This window comes from Mustela nivalis (assembly GCF_964662115.1).
Source record: "Mustela nivalis genome assembly, chromosome: 8".
NCBI classification, from domain to species: domain Eukaryota; kingdom Metazoa; phylum Chordata; class Mammalia; order Carnivora; family Mustelidae; genus Mustela; species Mustela nivalis.
Window position 1 is genome coordinate 61544454 of NC_139027.1, and position 13006 is coordinate 61557459.

Here is a 13006-nt window from a genome sequence, read left to right on the forward strand (position 1 = left end):
TTATTTGGTGATGCTAGTTAGCTCTCTGTTAGATGCTAGGGACATAATTTCTGATAACTGTCCTGGATCTGGAGGTCATCTTTGCTATTATTGTCTGTAAACAGGCTTTAGGTCAGACAGATCTGGGTTCTAGTGTGTGATCTCCTGTTTGCTATTTGCATTACTGTATAAACTTGCTCAATAACTTGTCATCTGGGTCTTGCTTTATGCATCTTTGAAATTTTGCAAAAACTACCACATAGAGCTGTGGTGAAAATTCCATAAATTTTATATATATATATCTCCACGCTTGACACACAGTAGGTCTCTAACTCACTAATTGATGTTTGCATCCTCCGTATTCATCTCTTGATCATTATCTTAGACTCACTGACTGCTCTTTGCCTGTGCAAATTAGCCTCCATTAGTTTTTCATAGTGTTTAAGTCTTTGTATGAATAGATATATAAGATAATTTCAATAGAGTATAGATCCTAGTTCAAGATTCCAGACATGTTTAAACACATTCCCAGTTATATTTTCCCTTTATCAGTGTGATTGAAGATCTTTTTTTTTAATTGAAAAGTTATTCAAAATGGTCATGCTGGCAGACCAGACAACTATTAAATTAACAAATTGTATGCACATAGTAATCAACAATAGAGATAGAATGGAATCATAAAAAGATTTAAGCCAGAGAAGGGTGAAAAAGAGACCAAAACGTAGCTTTCACATATGAAACAACAAGATGGTAGATTCAACCCAGCCATATCAATAATCACATTAAATGTAAATGGTCAAAATATACCAATTGAAAGACAAGTTGGACATGTTGGATAAAAAAACAAGACCCACTGTGTGCTTTTTACAAGAAGCCTGCTTTAAATATGAAGGCATAAATACATTCTAAGTAAATTGATGGAAAAGAGATGTCATACACTAAAGAAAGCTGTAGTAGCTGTATTAATATCAGATAAATTGGATTTCAGAGCAAAGAATATTACCAGCGATAAAGAGGGTCATTTAATAATGTTGTAAAAAATCTTAAACACTTATGAAACTAATAGCAGAGCTTCCAAACATGAAGCAAAAACTGCATGATAGAAGTGCAAGGAGAAAAAACAAACATACAATTATAATCAAGATATTTTAGCAGTTTCTTGTAATAAGAGGTAGAACTTACACAGAGAAGATTCCAAAAGGATATAGAGGACCTAAATGATACTCTCAACTAACTCTACTTAATTGACCTTTATAGAACACTGCATCTAACAACAGAAGAATATAAAGCACTCTACAGCCAATAACCTAGCACCTGACATAGCATGCTAGCCAATTCTGTCTGTCAACAGGAAAATGTTTCTGTCAGCAGTAATTACCATTGTTCTGGGCCTCTCTAGGCCATGAGAAATCTCACAGTATTTCTTTTAGAGGTGTACAGGTCCTTTGCGGCACTGCTGCTGAATATCCTGCTAGCAGCTTCAAGAGAAGGTCATTGTTTCAAGAGGACAGCTCACCTTTCCAGAATGAGATCAGGAATTGGATCTGGACCAACACATTGTCATCTTGTTGGGAAGAACACAAGCCTCTAAACTTTGTTCAGACTTGTTAAAATCAACATATTATTGCCCACAGGGGCTTGGCATTGAAAAACAGCATGATAGCAGTGCCAGAGTTAAGCCCATCCAAAGATTTTCTGCCATTTTTTAAAGGTATCTGGACTGTTGAAATAAGTCAAACAGTAGAGATCCCTTCCCAAAAACCTTCTGGAGATATTATACTCCCTTAAGATAATTATGACAAGGCATATCTTACTGCCCCCTACCCAAAGGGAGAAAATTTGAAATCATAAGGACTGTGATAGAACTGTCAAGTACAAGTGTAATCAGCTTTAATTAATAAAATAATTCACATAATAGTGTAACAAATTATAATATTTTGATCAAAGTTAACAAAGATAAACCAGAAGAATATTTGAAAGGTGATATTTTCATGGTGCCATTTTGTAGGTAGCCCTATCATTATCAAAATCTAGTGAGCTGTCCCTCATGGGAATCAGATGTATAAATGAAGGATGGAGGACAGAAATGGCTACAGAGCCACAATGCACCTCACCATGAACCTTGGCTGCATCATGTGTTTCTACACTTCACTTGGGCTTCTTGCACAAAATAGCCTATCCTGTGAACATGAAGCTATGCCCAGATTATAGTACACATCGTAATTTATCACAGTCTACCTTCAAGTGATAATTCACCACTTTATGTATAGGATAAGGATGTTACAACAGTGTATTTCCATTTCTCTCCTCTGACTCTTGTGCCATTTTTATCATAAATTTTACTTTTATGCAAGTTTTAAACTTTACAATAGTTTTGTGTTACTTTTGCTCAAATAGTCAATGATCTTTTAAAGTAATTTAAATTATAAGTTAAAAAAAAATCTATGTTTACCCGTTTAGTTATCACTTCCAGTACCCTTTATTTCTTTGTGTGGATTCAGATTTACATCTGCTATCATTTTCCTTCTGCTTGAAGTATTTAACATTTCTTGTAATGTAGATCTATTGATAATGAATTCTTTTATCTTTTAAATGCCTGAAAAAAAATCTTTATTTTGCCTTTTTTACAAAGTAAAGAATTTTATGTTGACAGATTTTTCCCATTAAGTATTGTAGAGATGTTACTCCATTGTATTCTAGTTTGCATTGTTTTAAAAGAAAAATCTGCCTCCATTCGTAACTTTTTTACTTTGGATGTAATGTATTTTCTTTTTTCCCCCTGTATCTGCTTTTTAGAGTCTTTATCATTGGGTTTTAAGACATTTGATTATGATGTGCCTTGGTGTAGTTTTCTTCATGTTTCTTGTGCTTGGAGTTTGTTGAGCTTCTTGGATCTGCAGGTTTATAATTTTCATCAAATTTGAAAAATTTTTAGCCAGTCTTTTTTCAAATACTGTTTTTGTACTATTCCTTTCAGAGATTAAAGTGACATGAATATCTGGCATCAAAGTTGCCTCACAACTCAGAGCTTCTCTCTTCCTTTTTTTTTTTTTTCCATTTTGTAAAGTTTCTATTGCTATGTTTTCAAGTTTACTAATGTTCTCTTTTTCAATGTCTGATCTGTTCTTGATCTAATCTACTGCATGTTTCATCTCAGACATTGTAGTTTTTCTCTTTAGAAGTTGGATTTAGTCCTTTTTATATCTGTCGTGTCTCAGTTAACATACTAAAGTATTCCTACCTTCTCGAACATATGGAATACAGTTTTAGTAATTCTTTTAATGTGCTTCTCTACTAATTCCACCATCTGTACCAATTCTGAGTCAATTTCAATTTATTGATTTTTGTACTTCTGATTATGGCTATATTTTCCTGCTTTTTTGCATGCCTGGTCATTTTTAAATGGATATTGAGGATTCCTTGTTAGGTGTTATATATTTTAGTATTCCTATAAATATTTTTGAGCTTTTTTTCCTGGGACATTATTAAATTCTTCGAAGCAGTTTGAGTATTCCAGTATTTCACTGTTCTTAAGCTTTGTTAGGCAGGATCAGAGCTGTGTGGTCAGGGTTAATTTTCTCCACTACTGAGGCAAAATCCCTGTTTGTATAATTAGGAGATTTTTGCACTTTGGCTGGGGGAAAGAGGCACTGTTTTGTTTGTTTGTTTTCTCTAATCCTTTCAAATGATTTTTTTCTGCCTTGGTCTTGAATGGTTTCCTCACACACTTGAGCTGATTGGTACTCAGCTCTAGGGGGGACCTTCTTCAGATCTCTAGAGTTTTCTGTCTCTGTGTGCATTTATCTCCCCTCCACTAGTCTGCCCTGAAAACTCAAATTGTTTTCAGGACTGCCAGAACCATTGTCTTCAACTCAAGGAGACAGTTGGGTTCCATGTGGGTCCCCCTCCTTTTACCATGACCTGGGAACTTTCTCTAGGCAGTAAGTTGGGCCAGTTTTTGGGGTCAGCTCATTTGTCTCCCATCTCTCAGGGATGCTTGATACTCATTGCTGATGTCCAGTGTTTTGTAAACCAGTTTAATGTATATTGTCTGCTTTTTTTGTTGTTTCAGCCAGGAATATAAATCCAATCTCCTTATTCAATCTTGGCTGGAAGCAAAGTCTATAGTATTATTTATAATTTAAGAAAAATCTTGTGCCTTTTCACTATTTTCATTTCATATTTTTAAAAGTAGGGGTAGAGGAGCTTCTGGAGATAAGCCAGAAAGGGTTCCCTTGGTTAAAATACCTCTTTAGATAATTTTTCTCATTGTTTTTACTTTCAGGATTCTTTGCTTTGCCACCAGAGTGATCGTTCCAAATCTAATGGTCTTTTATTTCTGCCTAAATTCATCATGGCTTCTGAATGACTACTCAATGATGTCCAAACTCCTTGGAATATCTGCAGGGCTCCTGTGTACCTGTTAGCCCTCATTTCTTATACCACTCATCTCTCCTATCATACTTTGTGCTCTAACTAAGCCTCTGCTGTCTGCCACAGTAGTATGTATGGGTTCCTGAGTCAGAGCAATAGTTCAGATCATATATAATTTCCCTGATTTTGGGAAATTAACTTCTTTAATATCTTATCTGAAAATAATAGTAATTAATAATACTACACACCTGCCAGGATTATGAACACTAAATGAAATAATATCTGTGGAGTGTTCACCATTGACTATGGCACAGAGTAAGTGCTCCGTTAACATAATTTATTACTGGGATGATTCCTCAAATGCATCATGTTCTGCTTCTTTGCCCACTGGGCCTTTATGTAGTTCTCCTGTTGCCTGGAAGTTCTCTTTTTCCTGCTCTATACACTGCTGCACTTCTTTTTTCAGATGCGTCTCAATCTTTACCTCATGTGGGAGGCTTTCCCTCACCTTCTGATCTTTGTAGGATGTCACAAGATGCCCCATTAGTGTTATTTTGGAATTGCTTCCCTCTTCCATCTTCACATATGAGGAGGAAGATTGTGGCTCATGGTAAGTGATCAGTGTTAGTTAAAAGAATGAATGAATGAATGAATGAAGATTGCTTCTTGGTAACTGTTAAATAGAGTGATGAAAAGGACGTTTATAGTACCCTGACATAAAATGTTGTTTGAATGAGCATCATAGAGGCACAGAATTCCTAGGTGAAAGGACATTGGGAGAACAGAAGTAACATGTTCAAGGACACAACATGGCTGGTCACTCCTGCCTTTTGAGCTTCTCTGCAAGACTGCAGGACAAGAGGCTGCAATTCAATGACAAGTTATGCAGCTTGTCAAGGGAAAGAGTAAAGGCTGGAGGTGAGAAGGAAAAAAATGCAAGAAAATGAAAATCTTGAGCCAAATAATATGAGAACAGCTTCCTACCCCCATCCTTACCCCATGGCTCAGGCCCTCAGCATTGATGGCATTATCTCTGCACAGCTGGAATTTTAGGAAATCCCTGCCAATATTGACATTACCCCATGTAATGAAATCAAGGTGGATTGGTGAACAATCACTTTAAAAGTTAATCACTGAAAACCCGCAGGTTAGAGCTCTTAAGCTAATGCCTGTTGGCTTGATGGCAGTTTTGGTGCTTTTTTAAAAATGGTTTTTGTGTTGGTCTCTCTTACTGTCTTGGTTTTGATGGTAGAAAGTAGAGCTCTCCTTAACTTTATTTTTTAAGGTAGGTTAAGGGATGTCTTACTTGGCTCTTATGAGTAGTGGTTTTCTTTCCTTATTCCCTTTTATACTTTTTTTCTCCATTGTATGCTAGCCCTTTAGCACTGCCTGCCTCTTGTCCTGCAGTCTTGCAGAGATATTTGGGTATTTTGACAAACCCAATCCCTGCTACCTTCAAGCTTCCTAAAGTGCCTGGGGGCTATGTTGTAGGGGATTGTTCGTGACTGACTCATTGGTGACAAAGTCAGAGCTGTGCCAGCATCTACTCCTCAGAACCAGTTTGCCTGATGGTCCTAGAAGAAAATCAGAGGTGGAAGACCTCTATGTTTAATGGAAGACCTTTCTATCCCACAGATTGGAGGCTGGCGCAGTGATGGCCTACCTGGAGGAGAGCCTCATGCCAAAACTACTGTCTCCTTTTTCCCTTTCTCTTCAGACCTCAGACTGAGGTGAGTGAAAACAGGGGATTAAGTCTGGCATAAATTTGGATCTATCAGTATATTTCCATTTATTGATTAGCCGATCACAGACTAGCCCTGGGCATGTTTTCAAACTTAATGAAGAAAAGACAGTTTCTGCCACAAGAGCTCTTCATCTAACTGACAGTATCGGTCAAGAGCCACTCTGACTCCTGGCTGCTCTCAGTAATGAAACCTTTTTCCTAAAAGCTGGAGATGGTGGAGAGACAGGACAGTGGTCATGGAGGGAGGGGCAGAAGACTAGTTCATCTTACTTCCTTTGCTTCACCAGGGGCCCTGATAAGGGTGTGTGGGAGACCAGAGGGTGAGTTTGGTGGTAGCTAGAAGATCATGGAAAGCAGAGATAGCAGGGAGTCTTTCCTCAAGGGGAATCGTGCCATAGCGGCTGCTTCAAATTTGGTGGTGGTTTTTTTGATTCCCTGTGGTGGAGAGCCAGTGTCTAGGAGGTTCTCCTTCCACAAGCTTATTGTCCTTTCCATTTAGGATGCAGAAAATAGAATTTTTGCTCTATTCAGAAATCTGAGGCCTGTCTTAGAGATGGGTATTTCAGTGGTTTGTAGACCTTTCTTTTGCTGGAGAAGACTTTCTTTTTTCTCCCCAAAGGAAAGCTACAACAGCCCAACAGGTAAATATACCAGAAAGGATAATAAGGATGGCAGTTTGGGATGGAATGAGTGTATGTTGGAGTGCAAACCCCAAGTGGCTATGTAGATGCACCAGCAATTTAGGATTCCAAGAAGCACTGGGCACCATGAATTCAGTTCAGTGACCTCAAGCTGAAGAGTGGAGAGGTCATGAGACTGGTTGAAGGGCAAACATATAATTCCTGGTGGAGCTAGTCTTTTGATTTCTGTTTTCCCCTTAAGATGGACTATCTACCTGTTGCCAAGCATCCTGATGTGCACCAATGATGGAGAGGGAGAGGGAGGAGAAGAGGAGGGAGAAAAACAGGCTGTGTATGGATCTGTGGATCCATATAGGTTTCTGGGACATCCCTCTGATCCTTCCCTGGCTCCCCAGCAACATTGGTGCTTTCTCTCTGAATTCAGGTATCTCTGACAGAATGGATTCATAATTCTGCTTTCTAATAGAAACTATTTGCCACATTGACTACAAGTTATCTTGGTTACTTTCACCTCCCTAATCTCCCTTAATCAGCTCATTACCTAGATTTGTTGAATTACCTCCCAGATAACCTGAATCAGTTTACTTGACTTTCTCTTTATCTGAATACCCTGGTCCAAACCACCATAATCCTGCAAGATCTGGCAAAGTCCTCCTTATAGGCTCTCCTTTTTCATTCTCATCTCAATTAAATTCATTCTCAATATAAACCACTGTGATGTTTTTGAGCTGCAGTCCTGTTACATCACTTCCTCCAATAGCTGAAAACTCTTCAATGGCTTCCATTGGTTTTAGAGTGAAGACCTCAATCTTTAACATTGTGCATGACTGGCAGATGTCTCTAGTCTTGTCTCATGTCTCCTCCTTTCTCTGCCTCCCACCTACACCAGTATCCTTGCCATGCACCACCCTTCCCTCCCTCCATCAGGGACTTTGCCTATGCAGTTTTCTCTCCTTGGAACTCCATTCACCCAGATGTCTCCTCCTCAACCTCAACACTCTGTTCACCCATCAGGGAGTGTCCCCTCCCCTGATTCAGTCACATCCCCTTATTGTGAGCTCTCATTGCATCCTGTGCCCCTCCTGTCTCACTTCACAAGAGCAGTTTCATGTTGCCTTGTATGGGTCTGTACTGTGTCTCACTGTCCTGTGGAACTGTCAGCTCCATGGGATGGAGGCCAGGTTTGTTTTATTTTTTAATTTTTTAAAATTTTTTTAACGTTATTTAAGTTATAGTTAGTTAACATACAGTATAATATTACTTGCAGGGGTACAATGTAGTGATTCAACACTTCCATACATTACCCGGTGCTCTTTGTATGCTCATCATAGACAAGTGCCCTCCTTAATCCTCATCACCTATTTCACTCATTCCCCCACCCATCTCGCCTCTGGTAACCATCAGTTTGTTCTCCAGAATTAAGAGTCTGTTTCTTGTTTTGCCTCTTTTTCTCTTTTCCCTTTGCTTGTTTGTTTTGTTTCTTAAACTGTGCATATAAGTGAAATCATATGGTATTTGTCTTTCTCTGACTGACTGACTTCGCTTAGCATAATAATCTCTAGCTCCATCCATGTCATTGCAAATGGCAAGATTTCATTCTTCTTTTATTATTATTATTTTTTTTTTGCTAAATAATACTCCATTGTATAACTGTACCACCTCTTCTTTATCCATTTTTCAATTGTTGGACCCTTCAGCTCTCTGTAATATGGCTGTTGTTGATAAGGCTGCTATAAACATTGGGGTCCATGTATCCCTTTGAATTAGTATTTTTGTATTCTTTGAGTAGATATCTTAGTAGTGCATTTGCTGGATCGTAGGGTAGGTCTATTTTTAACTCTTTGCGGAAACTCCATACTGTTTCCCAGAGTGGATGTACCAATTTGCATTCCTATCAACAGTACAAGAGGCTTCCCCTTTCTACACATCCTTACCACACCTCTTGTTTCTTGTGTTGTTGATTTTAGCCATTCTGACTGGTATGAGGTCATATCTCATTGTGGTTTTGATTTGCATTTCCCTGATGAATGATGTTGAGCATCTAATCGTGTGTCTCTTGGCCATCTGTATGTCTTCTTTGGAAAAATGTCTATTCATGTCTTTTGCCCATTTTTAAATTGGATTATTCATTTTTTGGATGACGAGTTTTATAAATTGCTTATATATTTTGGATACTAACCCTTTATCAGATATGTCATTTGCAAATGTCTTCTCCCATTCTGTTGGTTGCCTTTTAGTTGTGTTAATTGTTTGCTTCCCTGTGTAGAAGCTTGCTATTTTGATGTAGTTCCCGTAGTTTCTTTTTGCTTTTGTTTCCCCTGCCTCAGGGGATCTGTCTAGAAAGAAGCTGCTAAGTCAGTGTCAGAGAAGTTGCTGCCTATGATCTTTGAAGGATTTTTATGGTTTCAGGTCTCATATTTAGGTCTTTAATCAATTTTGAATTTATTTCTGTGTATGGTGTAAGACAGTGGTCCAGTTTCATTCTTCTGCATGTGGCTGTCCATTTGTTGAAGAGACTGTCTTTTTTCCACTGGATATTCTTTCCTGTGTTGTTGAAAAGTAATTGACCATATCATTGTGGGTACATTTCTGGGTTTTCTATTCTGATCCATTGATCTATGTGTCTCTTCATGTGCCAGTGCTATCCTGTCTTGATTACTACAGCTTTGTAATATAACTTGAAATCTGGAATTGTGATGCTTCCAGCCTTGTGTTTCTTTTTCAAGATTGCTCTGACTATTCTTTTGTGGTTCCATACAAGTTTTAGGACTATTTGTTCTAGCTCCATGAAAAATCCTGGTGGTATTTGGATAGGGATTACATTAAATGTGTAGATTGCTTTAGGTAGTATAGACATTTTAACAGTATTTATCCTTCCAGTCTATGAGCATTGAATGTCTTTCCATTTCTTTGTGTTATCTTCATTTTCTCTCATCAGTGTGTTATACTTTTCAGAGTACAGGTCTTTCACCTCTTTGGTAGGGTTTATCCCTGGGTATCTTACTGTTTTTGGTGACTTGGAGTGGGATTGATTCCCTATTTTCTCTTTCTGCTTCTTCATTATTAGTGTATAGAAATGCAATCGATTTTTGTACATTGATTACTATCCTGCAACTTTACTGAATTTGTTTATCAGTTCCAGAAGTTTTTTGATGGACTCTTTTAGGTTTTCTCTATAGAGTATCATGTCATCTGCAAAAAGTGAGAGTTTGACTTCTTCCTTACTGATTTGGATGCCTTTTATTTCCTTCTGCTGTCTGATTGCTGTGGCTAGGGTGTCCAGTACTATGATGAATAAAACTGGTGAGAGTGGACATCCCCTGTCTTGTTCCTGACTGTAGAGGAAAAGCTTCCGGTTTTTCCTCATTGAGGATGATGTTAGCTGTGGGTTTTCGTAGGTGGGCAAGGCTTGTTTTAGCCTTCGCATGGTGTTCTTCATAGAGAAGGGGCTCAGTGAATATTTCATGAATGAACAAGGGAATGAATGCATGAATCAACTTTAGGAATAGGAAGTCTTTGTTGAATTGTCCCTTTTGAGTAGTAAGGCAAGGTTTTTCTTCTGGGACAAGGGACTTTTTAACCCTCTTTGCATCATCCTCTTGTCACTCAAGTTGTGAAAAGTGCCCAGAGTAAGTCTCTGGGATTCTATAGGAAGTAGTGGAATGGGGCACCTTCCCTTGTGCCACTGGGAACTCGGCCTCTGAATTTTTCTGACAATAGCCCCTTTCTGAGCAGTATCTTCATCCTTCCTCCATCCTCTTCTGCCAAGTAAGTTGGGTCAGGAAGAACTTTTCAGATTCACCACCCAGTCAAGAGTAAGAGCACAAAGCCATCACTTTGAAGATGGGAGTATGATAATGACATAAATAAGTCAGTCATAGGCTGTGTCCTCCAAATAATTTTGGTGGAGTTTTGCGTGTTAATCCATCTTCTAAAAATGTCTTCCAGTTTCTTGACATTCCTCGATCTTGATCTTTACCATTGGCCACTCTGCCAACAGCATAGCATTCATAACAGTCCAAAAGCTGTTTGGGTCCAGAATTCAAGGGAACATAGAACATCATTTTTCCTTTCCAGTTTCTGGGTCCCACCCATTCTGTGAAAGGCTAAATAGGGCAGATCACTGAGTAGTGGCGTATGGTGTAGAAAAGAGCAATGGCTTTGGAGGTTGATAGCTCTGGGCTCTGACACTAGATAAATAACTTAGGCTTTTGAGTCTCAATTTAGTCATCTATAAAATGAAATTAAAATACTACAGTGTTTTAAGTTTAACTAAGGTAATATGTGTAAGTTTTTTGGCTCAGTGACTGGTCAGTTGCTTACTGGCTATTCTCTGTTAGAGTCTGTCCCTCAGTGGCTCCTCCTAGGGTTGCAAATCCATCTGTTGTCTTGATTGAGATGAACATTAGGCTTTTTCTTTAGCGCTGGTTTCTAGCTGCCCCAGCTCTGCATTTGACACATAAAGGTTCTTACTCCATGAAACTTTGCTTGGCCAACCCCAAAGCTGCCCACTGGAGGCATTCCCAGGTTAGGCCTGAGGCAGGACTAGCCCAGAATACTTACACCGAAATTATTCCCTAAATCCATACCTGGGGCTGCCATCATTTTTATTCCTGGGAGTCTCCACTGAAGTGCTTCTCAAAACCTTGTTACACTTTTTTTAAGAGGTTGCACGAGGTAGAAACCTCAGTAGCTCTTCCCTGTCCTGGAGTTCTTGGTGCTTAACAACCATGGATGCCACTGGCCATGCTCCCAACAGTCTTTAGAGGCAGAATCCTCAGTCAAAATAGTATTTTGGTCTGGAAGCAGAGGGAGGCCGTGACTCCTTTTCTGTGGAATGCTTTGGGCCTTCCACCTCTGTGGTCTCCACCAGGTGGCCCTATGGTAGAACTTGTTCACTTTTTGTGTGCTGGGTGCCCAGACCAGTGTCCTGGCAAAGGAAGCTGGGTGGGTCTATCTGTGGAGATGCTCTCCTCTCTGCAATGGGCCATGTGCCTCCTGACCATTTGCCTGCATCCTCCTGCATCCCCCTATCTTCTCCTCTGGTCCGCAGTTGATCTTTAATTTCTCATCCTTCTCTCAGGCGCCACACATGTGACACATGATTTTCACATACTCGAAACAGTCCCAAACCTGTCCAAATTTTGAGCACCTCCCGAAGAATTTTGTGGAGGAGGCACAGCTGTATAACAATTTATAGTGACTACAGTGCTTCGGAGTGTCTCAGTAGCCTTTTTCTCTTGCAGATGGTGACCCAGATCGGATGGTCTTCAGATTTGGCAATTCCCAGACAGTAGCTATATTTCTTTGCTTTCTTTCTTACTCACATTCAAATACACTGAGTGAGAAAAGTAAACTAGGATTTGTTTAAATGTATTTTAAAAAGTTTAAAATCTCAGAATGTTAGCTATTAGACGTTCTGGCAAGGACACGGCCTTAAGGTAAGGAGCCCAGTGAAGGTTTTTTAAGATCATCTTCAGGTCTTTCAGTGAAGGCCTTCTTCACTGGCTACCTAGATATTCATGATCTCTTGAGATAATTGAGTGTGACCGTGGGTCTTATTTGAGATGGGCAGGGTGTTCTTATCAAGCCTTCTTGAGCCATGCTCCAGTGAAAGGAACTCATTGGGACACTTATTGAGATTAAATTCAGATCCCCCAAGGTTGGCAATGGAAGGGCAATGTGGCATGGTTGGTGGGAGTGGTCTTGAAGCTGGTCTTCTAAGAGCCACATTCCCATTGCAGGTTTCGCTCATCAGTGCCGCTCCTCTCTGGAGGTTATTAGTAGCTTTGTCAGACTCAGGCCTGCTCTTTTGCATACTTCCTTACTTGGCATGGTACTTCACATCACCTGATAGGGCCCTCTTAACTTCAGACTCTGATTCCCAATCCTCTGTGAGCTACCGCAAGGACTGTCATGGTGGTTGTGGTGGAGGATGCCATACTTTTGCTGTAGCTTCTTTTCCAGTCTGGAGTAAGAAGAGTAAGTGCTGCTCCTCTTGTGTTTCTTATACTGCCCCTTCCAAGGCACGTCTCAGAGCCCAGTAGGACTGACTCTGTGACTCTGCTGAGGAAAAACAGCGGCCTAGGCTTTTGAAAGAGTGGCGGGACAATGGCAGGGTGGTGATTCTGCCAGCCCTGTATCTTCTCTGGCTTTGTACCCTCTTACTCCTCCACCCCCAGGGACCCGGCTCTTAGAATTTATGGAGATAATCATTGCGTGTCCTCTGAGTCTTCAACAAGGCTTTAGCTTTGATATCTTGTGGTTG

At 39.7% G+C, this 13006-nt stretch overlaps 1 long non-coding RNA gene across 2 annotated transcripts in view; it reads left to right on the forward strand.

Annotated features, from left to right (window-relative positions):
* Positions 1 to 13006, forward strand: part of LOC309872517 — a 306194-nt gene that overhangs the window by 202285 nt on the left and 90903 nt on the right. Inside the window, exon 1 of one of the 2 annotated variants that reach the window (XR_014315933.1) lies at positions 5989 to 6083. The exons of the other annotated variant lie outside the window; for it this stretch is intronic. This is a non-coding gene — a long non-coding RNA (uncharacterized lncRNA). Of the gene's footprint in view, positions 1 to 5988; positions 6084 to 13006 lie in introns of those variants that run through there. 2 annotated transcript variants of the gene reach the window in all.